General features: G+C 41.4%; 1 protein-coding gene and 1 pseudogene across 3 annotated transcripts in view; one reads left to right on the forward strand and one right to left on the reverse strand.

Annotated features, from left to right (window-relative positions):
- Positions 1 to 16,412, reverse strand: part of PRKCE (protein kinase C epsilon) — a 517,974-nt gene that overhangs the window by 168,450 nt on the left and 333,112 nt on the right. The gene's annotated exons all lie outside the window — the stretch shown is intronic.
- On the forward strand, positions 1,754 to 2,522 carry LOC103014607 (pleckstrin homology domain-containing family F member 2-like; annotated as a pseudogene).

The raw sequence follows: 16,412 nt of genomic DNA on the forward strand, positions 1-16,412 counted from the left end.
GTTGTTGGTCTGCCCTAATGAATAAAAAGCTGAACAAACTGGAAAATCAACAACTCTTCTTAAGATTTATCAGAGAAGTAAGGTCACAGGGCAAACCGCTGCCCTGAGGGAGAGACAGACAGGTAACTATATGAATCACAACTTAGTGGAGCAGAAACTCCCGAGCCGCAGCCCCGTGGAAACCAGCGCAGGGTAGGGAAGCTGGCACTGAAATTGGCGAACTGCTGGGGTCCCAGAGTGGACAGGTCTGAGAGTCAAAGACTCTAGGCTGACCCCGTCATAGGGGTCCCCGCACTTGGGGGAGCTTTACCTCTAGTTGTCTGACCAGGTTTCTCACAGTGAATACTGGAGAAAAATTCCCTCCTGCTTATGACAGGGGGAGAGGGAAAGGATTTTGAAACATACCAGAGCACCCTGTTCTTAACAAGGCCTACTCTCAGGAGAAGCTATTTCGCCACAGACTGGACTATTGTAGTTTTATCAGATCCTAAGCAACATGGGGGAAGGGAAATACCAACTCCAGTCCATGCTAGCTATCCTGTCCCACATAGGTGGGGGGGGGGGACCCTGAGAAACATGTGTAAGGCTCATACTTCAGAGGCACAGGCTCACAGAAAGACTAAGATCTAATCATAGGACTACAGAATGCTTCCCCTCCCCCAACACCTTAGCACCATGTTACTAAAGGCCTTTTATTGCAGTTCCTGTTACCCAACACATCGTGTCTGACGATCAGAAAAAAAAAAAAAAAAATTACAAGGCATACTAAACGGCAAAAAACTGTTTGAAGAGACAGGGCAAGCAGCAGAACCAGACTGAGACATGGCAGGGATGTTAGAATAACCAGACCAGGAATTTACAACAACTATGATTGATATGTTACAGGCTCTAATCAATAAAGTAGACAGCATGTAAGAACAGATGGGCAAGCAGAGAGATGGAAATTCTAAGAAAGACTCAGAAGGAAATGCTGGAACTCAAAAACACTGTAACAGAAACGAAGAAGGTCACTGATGGGCCCATTAGTAGAATGGACATAACTGAGAAAAGAATCTCTGAGGCTGAGGATATGTCAATAGAAACTTCCAAAACAGAAAAGCAAGGGAAACATACTGAAAAAAAGGAAAAGAATATCTAAGAAATGTGGAATGATTACAAAAGGTGTAACATATGTGTATGGGAATACTAGAAGGACAAAAAAGGGAAAAATGAACAAAAGAAATATTTGAAGCAAAAATGACTGAGAGTGCCCTCAAATTAAAGTCAGACACCAAACCACAGACCCAGTAAGCTTAGAGAACACCAAGCAGGATAAATGACAAAAATCAAAACCAATAACAAACTACACCTAGGCATATCATATACAAGCTGCATAAAATCAAAGATAAAGAAAAATAATCCTGAAAGAAACCAGAAGGAAATAACACCTTACCTACAGAGAAGCAAAGATAAGAATTACATCTGACTTCTTCTCAGAAACCACATAAGCAAGAAGAGAGTACAGTGAAATATTTAAAGTACTGAGAGGGAAAAAAAAATTGCAGAATTCTGTAGCCTGTGAAATTATCCTTCAAAAGTGAAGGAGAAATAAAGACTTTCTCAGACAAATAAAAATTGAGGGAATTTGTTGCCAATAGACCTGCCTTGCAAGAAATGTTAAAAGAAGTTCTTCAGGCAGAAGGGGAGAGGCAGCATGTGGAAAGGAGGGCCTCTGGAGTGTGGAGTTCCCGAGTTTGGAGGCTATTAGCAAAAGATGGTGGCTCGCTTGGCAAACAGTGAAGCAAATACTAGATGTAAAAATATAGTAGAAAACTGTTTTGGAGCTGCTGGCCAACCCTTAACTATACCTGGACGGGTTCTTATTGGAGAAGGAGTATTGACTAAGTTGTGCAGAAAAAAAGCCTAAAGCAAGGCGGTTTTTCTTATTTAATGATATTCTTGTATATGGCAATATTGTCATCCAGAAGAAAAAATATAACAAATAACATATTATTCCCCTGGAAAATGTCACAATTGATTCTATCAAAGATGAGGGAGACTTGAGGAATGGATGGCTGATCAAGACACCAACTAAATCATTTGCAGTTTATTCTGCCACTGCCACTGAGAAATCAGAATGGATGAATCACATAAGTGAACGTGTTACTGATTTGCTCTCCAAAAGTGGGAAGACACCCGGTAATGACCATGCTGCTATCTGGGTTCCTGACTCTGAGGCAACTGTATGTATGCGCTGTCAGAGAGCAAAATTCACACCTGTTAATCGTCGCCACCACTGCCGCAAATGTGGTTTTGTTGTCTGTGGGCCCTGCTCTGAAAAGAGACTTCTTCTTCCCAGCCAGTCCTCTAAGCCTGTGAGGATTTGTGACTTCCACTATGACCTGCTTTCTACTGGGGATGTGGCCAGGTGCCAGCCTACTAGATCAGACTCTTATAGTCAGTCATTGAAGTTTCCTTTAAATGATGTATCTGATGATGATGATGATGATGATGATGATGATGATGGTGATAGCAGTGACTAAAGGCATATTTTGAAATATTTAATCGGATGTGACTATCTGAGAAATCAGCTCTGGGGGGAATGTAAAATCCTGAGCTTTCTGTCAATTTTGCTCTAGCCATGAATTTGCCTGAGAAACTTTTAACCTATGTGCCTCAATATATTCTATAGAAAATAGGTCCTGTTACCAACCCCCAACCCCAACTGCTGCTGCCACTCTCTCCTCACCTCACCCAGCTCCCTATTCTTCTACAGGCATAGACTATTGCAAATATATCAGAAAAATTTTTGGTTTCTTATTCTTGTTTTAATTCTACACTATTTTCTTGAATGGTTGGGAAAAGATGTTTATTTAACATATCACGTACTATACTGTTGTTTATTATATGTTCTGTAATATGGAAAAACTAAAAGCAAAGAATGATGGAAAAGGAGTATGATGTGGTTAGCTAATAATGTTATTAGCTTTTTTCTAACCTTACCAGTTACAGAAATACACGCTTTGGAAATACTTTGTTTGGCTTTTTCATATACCAGGTGGTGCCTTATCATAATAGCACTGTTGCATGTAATAAGCCCCTACCGTCTCACTTTTTAGTTTGTTTTAAAAATACACCGGTGCTCTTTGAGGTGTAAAATGAATGTTATAAATGGGTGTAATTAGAAAATACTTCTCATTTGACAGCTACAAATAACTAAATTTAGAGGTTCTTTATTCCATATGAATAAATATTTTTCCATAAAATAGTTGTGATTACTGTATATTTTTACTTTTTGTAGGTACCAAATTATAATTGTCATTCTGAGGAATTTGGTTTGAAATTTATCAAATACAAATTGTCATTGCATTATTTCTACTTTTAATAAGACATATTTTTAGGTGTAAATTCATCTGCTTTGTTTCTAGAATGAAAAATCTTATACAACTTCTCGAAATTAACCAATCTCTTTAAAAAAATCTCATGCTAGAGCACAGATCTACTTAGGTTGAAGCTCTGGAAGAAATAATGTGTGAGAATGGTTAGGAGAGACCAGTTAAGTTTGACTAGACTTCATATTTCTGGAAGTATTTTCTATTTCAGTGTGCAACTATCTTGAATTTACAAATATAGTGTTATATTTTATAAAGTTTTGTAAAGTCCCAAACAATATTTCTATTTTTGTAAAACAATTGTATGTTTAATCTGTTTCTGAAATCATTTTGCAATCTATGGAAATAGAGTAGCAATTGATCTTTCTAAATTGTGAACTTTATTGAGTCAGTCTAAATTGCTTTTAAGAAGACGTAATTTTTCACTCTTTGCTTTTGAAGCAGCCATTAGGTTGAAAGTATATTTATCATATAAAACGATGCATTTTGCACTACTCTCTCCATTTGTATGCTGCAAATAACTGTAGTCTTTCAAATATGAAAAATCAGTCTGAAGTTTGTTTTAAATTCTAAATTCTTTTGTTTTAAAATCTTTAAATCTGGATATATTGCAAATGTCAAGAAAGGTTTGATTTAATAACTTGTGATGGAGGATTCTTTGGTTTGGTTAAGGCACTAACTTTACTTTTAAATTGTGAAAGCACCTGAGATATATAGATCTCCCTGTAGGAAATGTGAAAGAAAGGCACAACAGGTTTTTTTGTTTGTTTTAATATCATATGGACTTCTGTTTCTAAGCAATATTTACATATAATCAATAAACATATCCAAAAAGGACCATGAAATCTGAGAAGTGCTAATGGAGACTTGCTGGTACATAGGAACCTAGCAAATTCAGGAACCAAGGGGAAATGTTCTGAGATAACATTTATATTGTCAACCTCTATTGACTCTGTTTTTACAATAAAAAATATTTTACAACTTAAAAAAAAAAGTTCTTCAGAAAGAAGGAAAATGATATCAGTCAAAAACTCAGATCTACATAAAGAAAGGAAGAGCATCAGAGAAGGAATAAGTGATGCTAAAATAAAAACTTTTAGTTTTTAAATTCTTACTTGATCTAACAGATAATTTTTCAAAATAATAATAGCAACAATATTTTCAATTATTATGCTTATATATATGTATAGAAAATATATGCTTATGTATAAGTGAAATGAATGACTACAACAATATAAGGAGTGGGACAGAGGAACTAGGAGTATTTTGTTATTATAAGGTACTTGCACTACCCATGAAGTATTAGAGTGGTGTTTGAAAGTGGACTTGGATTAGTTGTAAATGTATATTGCAAACTCTAGGGTAAGCACTAAAATAAGAAAAAAGGAGGAGGAGGGGGTGAGGAGGGGGATGAGGGGGAGGGGGATGAGGGGGAGAGGAAGGGGGAGGAGGAGAAGAACTGATATGCTAAGAAGAGAAAATGGAATCATATAAAATGTTCAATTAAAACCACAAAAGGTGGAAAGAATGTGGAAGACAAAAACAGGAACAGAGAACAAGGGCATCAAATGGAAAACAAGAGCAAAAAAGGTAGTCATTAATCCAACTATGCTGATAATCAATTTAAATGTCAATGGTCTAAATACACCAATTAGAAGACAGGGATTGTCAGAATGGATCACAAAACAAGACCCAGTACATATCATCTACAAGAAACACACTTTAAATATAAGACACATATAGATTAAAATTAAAGTTATAGAGAAAGATATACCACGTTAACACTAATCAAAAGAAGGCAGGAGTAGCTATATTAATTTCTGACAGGGCAGACTTCAGAGCAAGGAAAGTTATCAGAGACATCAAAGGGCACAATGATAAAGGGGTCAATTCTCCAAGAAGACATTAAAAACCTTAATATGTATGCACCTAACAACAGAGCACCAAAATACGTAAGGCCAAAACAGCGAACTGCAAGGAGAAATAGATGAACCAACTATTATGGTTGAAGACTTTAACACCCCTCTATCAGAAATGGACAGATACAGAAGGCAGAAAATCAGTAAGGACATAGTTGAAGTCAACAGTCACATTAATCAACTGGATATTTATTCACTGCCTCATCCAACAACAGCAGAACACACATTCTTCTCAAGCTCACATGGAACATTTACCAAGACAGAGCACAATCTGAGGCATAAAACACATCTTAACAATTTTAAAATAATAGAAATCATACAATATCTGTTCTCAGACCACAGTGGAATTAAATCAGAAATCAATAAAAGAAACATATTTGGAAAAATCCCCAAATACTTGGAAATTAAATAACATACTGCTAAGTAACATATGGGTCAAAGAAGAAATCTCATGAGAAATTTTTAAATATTTTGAACTGATTGAAAATGAAAATACAACTTTTCATAATTAGCAGGATGCAGCAAAAGCATCCTTGAAAGATACAATCTGTCAAAGCTCACACATGTAATACAGTGTAAAAGATCTATATCTATTAAAGAAATAAAATCAGTAATTAATAGCCTTCCAAGACAGATAGTACCAGGCTCAGATAGGTTCACTAGTGAATTCCAGGACCACACACTTAAGGAAGAAATTATACCAATCCTCTACAATATCTTCTAGAAGATGGAAGCAAAGGAAACATTTCCTAACTCCTTTTATGAGACCAGCATTACCCTAACACCAAAACCAACAAAGCCATTACAAGAAAAGACAACTGCAGACCAATATCTCTCACAAATATAGATGTAGAAATCCTCAACAAAATACTACCAAATTGAATCCAACAATGTATAAAAAGAAATATATATCATGACAAAGTGTGATTTATCTCAGGTATGGAAGGCTAGTTCAATATTTGAAAATCAGTTAATGTAATCCATCACATCAACAGGCTAAAGAAGAAAAATCACAAAGCTTATCAATCAATGCAAAAAAAAAAGCATTTGACAAAATCCAACACCCATTCATAATAAAATCTCTCAGCAACAAAGAAATAGAGGGGAACCGCCTTAACTTGATAAAGAACATCTACAAAAACCTACAACTAACATCACGCTTAATGGTAAGAAACCAGAAGCTTTCTAGTTCCAAGAACAAGGCAAGGATGTCCCCTCTCACCACTCCTTTCCAGTATTGCATTGGAAGTACTAGCTAATGCAACAAGACAAGAAAAGGAGGTAAAAGGTATAGTGCTTGAAAGGAAGAAATAAAACTGTCTTTGTTTGCAGATGACATGATTATCTATGCAGAAAATCTGAAAGAACTGACCAAAAAACTGGAACTAATAAGTGATTATAGCAATGTTGTAGGATACAAGGCTAATATACAAAGCCAATCACTTTCCTATTTATCAATAATGATTAAGTGGAATTTAAAATTAAGAACATGATATCATTTGCATTAGCACCTAAAAAATGAAATACTTAGGTATAAATCTAAGAAAATATGTACAAGACTATGAGGAAAACTACAAAACTGATGAAAGAAACCGAAACAGAACTAAATACATGTAAAGATATTCCACGTTCATGGGTAGGAAGTCTCAATGTTGTAAGGAGGACAGTTCTTCTCAGTGTGATCTATAGATTCACTGAAATCTCAATCAAAATCCCAGGAAATTATTTTGTGGAGATTGACAAACTGATTCTAAAGTTCACATGGAGATGCAAAAGACCCAGAATAGCCAACACAATATTGAAGAAGTGTTGGACAACCAACACTACCTGACTTCAAGATTTACTGTAAAGCTATAGTAATCAAGGCAGTGTACTGGTGAAAGAATAGACAAACAGATCAATGGCACAGAATAGAGAACCCAGAAATAGACCTCCATAAACATACAACTGATTTTCGACAAAGGAGCAAAGGTAATACAAGGGAGTAAAGATAGTCTTCTCAACAAATGGCACTGGAACAACTGGACATCTGTTGAAAAAAAAAAAAAAAAAGAACCTAGACACAGATTTACACCCTTCACAAAAATTAACTCTAAATGGGTCATAAACCTAAATATAAAACTCAAAACTATGAAACTCCTAGAAGATAACATAGGAGGAAATCTAGGTGCCCTTGGATATGGCAATGACTTTTTAAATATAACACCAAAGGCATGATTAATGAAAGAAATAATTGATAAGCTGGACTTCATTAAAATTAAAATATTTTGCTCTGCAAAAGACACTGTCAAGAGAATGAGAAGATAAGCCACAGACTGGGAGAAAATATTTGCACAAGACATATCTGATAAAAGCTTATCCAAAATATGCAAGAACCCTTAAAACTCAACAATAAGAAAATGAACAACCCAATTAAAAAATAGGCAAAAGACTTGAGCGGAAACCTCACCAAAGAAGATATACAGATAGCATACAAGCATATGAGAAGATGCTCCACATCATATGTCATCAGGGAATTGCAAATTAAAACAAGATACCACTACACACATTTTAGAATGGCCAAAATCTAAAACACTGACAACACCAAATGCTGGTGAGGATATGGAGCAACAGGAATTCTCATTCATTCCTAGTGGGAATGAAAAATGTCTTCCACTTTGGAAGACAGTTTGGTAGTTTCTTACAAAACTAAACATACTCTTAGCTTACAATCCAGCGATCACACTCCTGGTATTTACCCAAATTAGATGAAAATGTATGTCTACACAAAAGCCAGCACATGGATGTCTACAGTAGTTTTATTCATAATTATGAAAACTTGGAAACCACTAAGATTCCCTTTAGTAGGTGAACGGCTAAATAAACTGTGGTAAATTCATACAATGGAATATTATTCAGCACTAAAAATACATTAGTTATTAACCCATGAAAGACATAGAGGAAACTTATGAACATTACTAAGTGAAAGAAGGCAATCTGAAAAGACTATATATATTGTATGATTCCAACTATATGACTTTCTGGAAAAGCAGAACCACAGAGACAGTAAAAAGATCAGTGATTGCCAGGGGTTGCGGGGAGGCAGGAATGAACAGCCAAAGCACAGAGCATTTTTAGGGCAGTGAAACTAACCGTATGATACTATAATGGTGGATACAACACACTGTACATTTGTCCAAACCCACAGTATGTCCTACACCAAGAGGGAACCCTAATGTAAACTGAGGGATAATGATGTATGAATTTAAGTTCACTGATAGTAACAAATGTATCACTCAGGTGGGGACTTGATAGTGAGGGAGGCTGTCCCGTGACTGGGGATAGGAGGGTATATTGGAAATCTCTGTACTTGCTCCTCAATTTTGCTGTGAACCTAAAACTGCTCTAAAAGTTAAAGTCTATTAAAACACACACACACACACACACAGTTTCACGGCCTGGTCCCTGACCTAGAGGGAGGGACAGTGCAGACTCCACTCCCCCTCCTTCCCAACCCAGGCTTGAAGAGTTCAAGTGAATTATGGAGCTGAAGATGCCCACAGAACCAAAGGCAGGGGTGTGGGGATGGGGGAGCATGTGTGCTGATGGGAGGGGAGCTTTCTCAGACAATATAAACAAACGAGAAAGCTCCACCACAGCCTGGTCATGGTGCCAAATCCATTAACAGTTATTACTAACAATGCCTGAAAATCCTTAGAGTCTCCCAGACCCCAGGCAACAGCACTCAGCTCTGAATCCTCTGTCCCACTCCCCTTAGCAACAGCTACCCTTGGACACACAGCCCACCTCACCTGCACCTGCCCACCAACTTCATGCAAGTCGTCTTCTGTCTCTTCTTGAGGTGACAGAAAGGACAAGAATGAAGCAACCAAAAGAAGAGAGAGAATTTCTTAGCAAGGGCAGCTTATCTAGGTGATTTAGTCACTGGTGCCCCCTGGTGTTGTAACGCCAGACCTGTCCATCCTAATGAAACAATTAGCTCAGGTTGGCTGGTCAGCAAGATAGGATCGGTCTTAGGAGACTTTTTCATTTTTTAAAAAATTCTGTTATTTCCCTAGGAGAACTGTGTAGTTGTCCCAATAAGTTAAGTTAAAAAAAAAATCCAATAACATGTCAGTTAAAATGGACCACATGAAAAAGCAACTTTGAAAGTGCTATGAAAAGTCTGGAAACAAGAGGGCAAAGCTGGCTGAGGGAGGGGAACTTGACATAATTTAGGCAGCCACAGCGGGGCTCCTGGAAGCTGTAAGGTGACACCCAGAGGCTGCCGATCAGTAAGAGAAAGTGGATGTGCCAGCTGGAATCAAAAGTAAGGGGAGGGGCTTCCCTGGTGGCGCAGTGGTTGAGAGTCTGCCTGCCAATGCAGGGGACACGGGTTCGAGCCCTGGTCTGGGAAGATCCCACATGCCGCGGAGCAACTGGGCCCGTGAGCCACAGTTGCTGAGCCTGCGCGTCTGGAGCCTGTGCTCCGCAACAAGAGAGGCCGCGACGGTGAGAGGCCCGCGCACCGCGATGAAGAGTGGCCCCCGCTTGCCACAACTAGAGAAAGCCCTCGCACAGAAACGAAGACCCAACACAGCCAAAAATATAAATAAATAAATATTAAAAAAAAAAAAAAAAAAAGTAAGGGGAAACGTTTGGGGCAGACAAACCAGCCACATCACCCCTTCTGCACTGCTCTGCCCCATCCCGATTGGTGAGCACCCAGGCCCGGTGGTAAGGCTCCCAGCCCCCTCATAGCTTGAGGCTGCCCCTAAGGCTTCCCTTTCCAGGCAGCTTCATATTGTTCATTTTCAACTGTTCCACCTGGATGAAGTGCACTGGGAAGAAACAGAGCTGCCTTGCTGGGGCTCTTCTAAAAGGAGGATCATTATAGTACTACTACCTAGTTTTTCATCACATATTTGTTGAGCTCCTACTCTGTGCTGGAGGGTACTGCAGCAGCAGTGTCATCCTCAGGACAGATGGGGGCTCGAGCACTCTGACTTTCATTTTGGTTTCCATGTTTCCACCCTTTTCATAGCTGAGATTAAAGCGAGGGTTGCAATGGGGTGAGTCAGGCTGTTGGGATTTCTCCCAAAGCAAGCGGATGACATTGTCAGAACAATGACAAAGGGAGATGGGCAGGCCTATGTGTCCTGCAGAAATCTCTCTCCATGAGGGTTATTTGGCCCTAGAGGGTAAGCCAGGGCAGTGGTTTGATTTCATAACAGATTACAGTCAGCCATGCCATACTCAGAGGCAGAGCACACACAATTTTGAACAGGAAATTGTGTGCTTGTGCCATGGAGGTTGGCAGGGGCGGGAGAGTGACTGATGCAGAGTCCTGGGCAGAAGATGAGAACAGGAGGTTAGAGGGGAGCTCCTTGGGGGTCACACTGGGCACCAACTGTCGCCAGATAGAGACTGGGCACTGGAACCACCATTCAAAGCTTTCCAGAAGCAATGACTGGCCAGCTGTCTGCTACCTGGCATTCCTCAGACGAAAACTCTGACTGAGTCTCCCACTGACCTTCCACTCATGATGCGGGGCATTTGTCATGATCCCCAGGCATTGCCAGCTGCTACTGCAAGGATTCAGAATCAACCAAGGAGGCTCCTGTGGCATTTCAGTGCTGAGCAGGGAACTGCTTCTTCCTCCCCTGCCCTCTAGGTATAACTCGTTACCTACCTAGAACATCTTCCCTTGCCCTCCTTTCCAGGTCCTTCTCCTCCCTCAAGGTGTAGCTCAAGCCCCATCCCCCCCAGAAAGCCTGTCCTGACCAAGTTCCTGTTGGCCTCTCTTGCCCTTGAACTGCTCACACGTATTTCTGATTCACTGCTTGAATTATTGTCTATATTTAACTTATGTTTTAATGCCCAAGTAGAGGGCAAGTTTCTAGAAAACTAAAGTAATGTTTTATCTCCAAGTTCTCCCTGATGCCTTGCACAAACCAGGATGCCATGCTTTTCAGTGTATTCTAACTGTGGAAATTAGTTAACACATAGGCAGCAAAAATGACCAGACCCCAGCAGATAACAGGTAACTGAAATCCTAAAGTCACTACATAGGCATTTTCTGATCATGCAAAATTAAATGTCAAGGCACAAGAAGGTGAAGCAGTCAGTGAACATGACTTATGTAAAAACAAATAAGCAACAAACAGACGAAAAGTGTCCTTATGTAATTCCCTCCTTATGTGGTTCAACCACAAAAGATAGGGCTTGAAGTTACTACAGGACTTCTACAAGCATTTCTTCATAATTATTCATACAAATGCATGAAGATGCATATATGAGGATGTCTGCAGCAGCATTAAATGGTGAGGACACAGAAACAAGTAAATGTCCATCAAGAAGGTAAGCTTTAAATAATGTATGGAATGGCCCATGATGTGGAATATTAAGCAGCCAGTAAAAAGAATGGTGTAACCTTATATACGCTGACTTGTAGGAAAAGCAAATTACAGAACAATGCATATAGCATTTAATTAACAAACATTTGTTGAATGCTAATGTGTCCAGCACTGTTCTAGATGCTGGGGAAACAGCAGAGAACCAAACAGACCAAAAAAACCTCTGCCCTCATGGACCTTATATTCTGATTAGGAGAGAAAAAATAAACATAAAATATAGGTAATTTAAGTTATTAGAAGGTGACAATTGTTGTAAAGACAAAAAAAAAGCAGAGGAAGGTGAAGGAAGTTAAGAGATGGGAGCTTCAGTTTTTAAAAGGGTAGACCTCCCAGAGAAGGTGATCATATTTCTGTGTGTGTGTGTGTATGGTGGGAAGCGGGGTGGGTGGCTTCTAAGTTGGCTTATAATAAATCTCCACCTTCTGGTATCTGACCCTTCATACCATTCCCTCCCATTAAATGGGGGGCTGGACGTAGTGATTCTCTTTTAATGAACAGAAAATGTCAAAAGTGATGGGATGTCATTTTTGAGATTAGGTTACAAAACAGTATGGCTTCTGTTTTGGACATCCCCTCTTGCTTTCTTGTTTGCTTGCTCTGAAGGAAACCAGCTTCCATGCTGTAAGTTGCCCTATGGAGAGGCCCATGTGGCAAAGAACTGATGTCTCTAGCCAACAGCAACATGAGTGAGCTTGGAAGGGATTCTCTTCCAGTTGAACCTTCAGATGAGACCAAAGCCCCACCTGTCAGCTTCATGCAAACTCATGCGAAAACCTAAGTCAGAAGCACTCAACTAAGCTGCATTCAGATTTTTAACACAGAGAAACTCTGAGGTAATAAATATTGGTTGTTTTAAGCCACTAGGTTTTCGCATAATTTGTTATGCACCAATAGATGCCTATTACAGTGTATATAAGTATTCATGCAACAAACGCACACAGAAAGGCTTGAAAGGATCCATAGCAAATTGTTAGTAGCAGTTAAGGCTGGGGATGGATGTGGAAAAAGAACACAAAGGACTTTAATATTTTTTATACATATGCTTAAGACTTAAGTCTTGCTTGAACCTTTTCTAGTGAGAATTATTTATGTATTATTTGTGGCTTTGTTTGTTTGTTTGTCTTTTGGCCATGCTGTGCGGCATGAGGGATCTTAGTTCCCTGAGCAGGGATTGAACCCATGGCCCCTGCCACGGAAGTGTGGAGTCTTAACCACCGGACTGCCAGGGAAGTCCTTGTGTTTTTTCTTTAATTCTAAAAAAATACAAATAAAAGTTGAAGATATGACAAGGAACCTAGTTGTCAAAAAATAATAGTGAAGGGCTGATATTTTCAAAAATGATGAGAATAAAAATCCTTTCTCATGTCTCTAACATTTTTCAAATATCCATAAAGGAAGGAAGGGAGGGAGGGAGGGAGAGAGAAGACCTTTCCTTCCTCCTATCTTTATGGCTCTTACAGCCACTCCACGAGGTATATACAGCTAAGATCACTCTGTTTTCATTATAATTCTCAGAAAGCAGGTGGGCAGTTGGGGTTAAAAGCAAGTCCAGGGTCACCTGGCCAGTGGGGCCTGCCTGCAATTGCCCAGCCAGGCAGTGACAGAACCAGGACAGACCAGTTCCCTGGACTCCTAATCTGGGATCTTCACTGGACACAGCTCTCTGCCTAAGGGGTTTGCCCCAAACAAGATGGCCTGTTCTTCATTACCCGCGGGAAAGTGACACTCTGCCCCTTAGCCCACAAAAGCAGGCTCGGATCACAGCTGTTACTAGGATAGGATCTGAGAGAGAGTCAGGCAGCCAGGAAGGAGATTCTTCAGGAATTTCCAGGCCAGAACTTTCCCAGCTGTACCTATCCTCCACCTCGGTACAGAGCTGCAGTCAGAGGGGACAGGCTGGAGCAGGGCGCCCACCGCAGATGGGGATGGAAAAACCAGGGCTGCCGCAGGGCCCTGCAGGGCACACTGTGGATTGTGTAAAGAGGTCTGCCTTTCTGTTAAATTGCCCCTCGGTGCCTGATGACTTCAGGGCAGCTGTGCTGGAGACATGAGTGTGAGCTCATGGTCAGAAGAGAAGTGGGCGGTGACCCACAGGACAGGTGAGAACCCCACATCTTCCTTAGAGAAGGAAACAAAAATCCTAAGGTATTGGGAGTCTTTACCTCCACAGGGAAATAACTCCATGAGTCAATGGAAAAACAAAACACAGGTGCAAAAGGACCCTGGGGGTTCACTGTGCAGGTGGTCAGGTTGGGGAAGCAGCACAGTTCAAATAAAGTGAAGAACAAAAAGGGTTCAAATGCCTCAGTGACGCTAATATTTGAACGTTTGAAGCTAATTTCTGGGCTAATAGTGGCTGAGGGCTCAGAAAGACCCTCAGCGAGCCTGGAGAGAGACACAGAGACTGTGCCAGCACTCAAATCATAAGACAAAAGACAGGAGGGAATTCCCTGGCAGTCCAGTAGTTAGGACTCCGTGCTTTCACTGCCGAGGGCGCAGGTTCAATCCCTGGTCGGGGAACTAAGATCCTGCAAGCCACGTGGCACAGCTAAAAACAAAAACAAAAACAAAACAAACAAACAAACAAAAAAGGACAGGAATGAAATATTTTGCCTTATCACTTAGTGCTGGTGTTTTTCTGCCCTGATTAAGGACTCAGTTACCAAAAACAGCCCGTGAGCATCCTCCAAGCATCTGTCCCCTCTGGGCCGTGGGAGGGAGGTGGCAGCCCAGAGGACAGAGGTGTGTCCCACAGGCCCCTTGTTGTATCCCCTTGTGCACATTGTTCTCCATTCTCCACCGGTAAAACAGGGGTAATTATTTCCCTCTCCCTGGCTGACAGAGGGACGATCCCTGAAAGAGTATATGCACCACACTTGAACCCATGGGGCTCAGGCAATTTTAGGCTGAAGGGAGAGTGACCAGGACAGTCTCATGGATCCTTCCCTATAGACCCAGGCTTGAGAGAAACTGGTTTCACTAAAAATACCTAAACCGATTATCGCCAGGAGCGGGACGGGCAACAGAGCTGAAGCCAAAGACCAGCAGGCCAAGTGGCTGGTGTCCCACCACGACCAGGGGACAGGGGCTCCAGCCCAGGAGGCCAAGCCAGCCTGATCCAGCAGAGGTGAGGATTCTGATGGAGTCTCCCCGAGCCGGAGAGGGTGTGGAGCACGGGTCAGAGCCAGGGCAGGAGCCCGCTGCCTGGGTTTAACTCCAGCTCCATGGAGACTTGCCCTGGGACCCCGGGCAGGTAACTTAAGTCTTGATTTCCTTTTCTTAACAATCATAGGAGCGGAACCAGGCTTAGACCCAGACACGAGGGGCCCCTGCCCTGGCCCTTCCTGGCCTCTTCTGGTCATCAACCTCTCCACAGGGTAAGGGGCCTGCAGGGGCAGAAAGACTTGAGGTTGAAAAAGGATCAAAAGCGAGAAGCACAAGGAATTGGGGGGGGGGGGGCGGGGGCGGGCAGTGAAACCACTCTGTATGATACGTGTCATCATACATTTGTCAAAACCCATAGAGTATCCGACACCAAGAGTGAAATTAATGTAAATTGTGGACATTGGGTGATTATGATGTGTCAATGTAAGTTCAGCGACTGGAAGAAATGTATCACTCTGGTGGAGATGTTGATGGTGGCGGAGGCTCAGTGTATGTGGGGTCAGGGGGTATATGGGAAATCTCTGTACCTTCAGTTCAGTTCTGCTGTGAATCCAAAACTACTCTAAAAATAATAAAGTCTATTAATTGAGAGAGAGAGAAAGGAACAGCAAGAGTAGGAAAGGAGCAAGGAAGAAGTGGCCAAGTCATGGTAGCAGAGGAAAAGGACAGGGAAGATCTGTGAACTTTTGCTGGGGGCCCTAAATTCTGAACAGCCTTTACCCTCTTGTCTCTGTGTGGCCTGACCCCCTCACGTTCCCCTGGGCTCCAGTGAACAGGAATCCTTGCTCTAGGCAGCCTCGTTCACCCCATCCTTTACTTGAGCAGGCTTGAGAGTGTTTCCTGCCAAAAGAGCTGAATACACTGTCCCTGGGTGGGCCCTGCCTTCTCCCGGGGTCATCCAGGGACCCACAGCCCTAGTTGCTGCGTCTGGGCATCTGGGCTGCTTTCTTAAGATATCAATATTTATGATATGACGAATCTTCATTTAGATTCTCTAGATAGATTAATAATTAATAGATTTACTAAAAACCAGACATGGCTTCATCAGAGTCCCATCCAAAGCAGGCACTCTGCTTCCCAGCAACCCCACTCAACTTCCCAAAAATGCAGCACTCCTCTGAAAACATTTGAGATTCCTGCTGCATTTTTTTCTTTCTCTTCCTTTGTTTTAATGTCACGTAACGGCAAAAAGGATTTCAGGTAGGCCCTGTTTCTTTCAGGTCATGTGCTAGAATTCTAGAAAGGGAAATGTGAATGTCTGGGAAGCTCACACAGGACACGAGATGTGTCAGCAGCCAGCACTTCCTCCTGTCCTGGGGCAGGTTGTCCTCACTTCCCGCGACAGCTGTTTCCAACCCTGCTCACGCCTTCTACACCACCCCCACTTCTCACCTCAACTTTGAACAGGATCTCCTGTTTCAGAAATAAGGGCACTTATTTTTATTTGCAATGCCCTCAAAAGATTCACAACTTAAATGATCACTCTGCCCAATCACCTCCTCCTGGACTCCCTTCCCCAACATAGGACACATATCTGTACCCTGGCCTGGCCTTGAGGCTTT

The sequence above is a fragment of the Balaenoptera acutorostrata genome, chromosome 12 (assembly GCF_949987535.1).
Source record: "Balaenoptera acutorostrata chromosome 12, mBalAcu1.1, whole genome shotgun sequence".
Taxonomy (NCBI): domain Eukaryota; kingdom Metazoa; phylum Chordata; class Mammalia; order Artiodactyla; family Balaenopteridae; genus Balaenoptera; species Balaenoptera acutorostrata.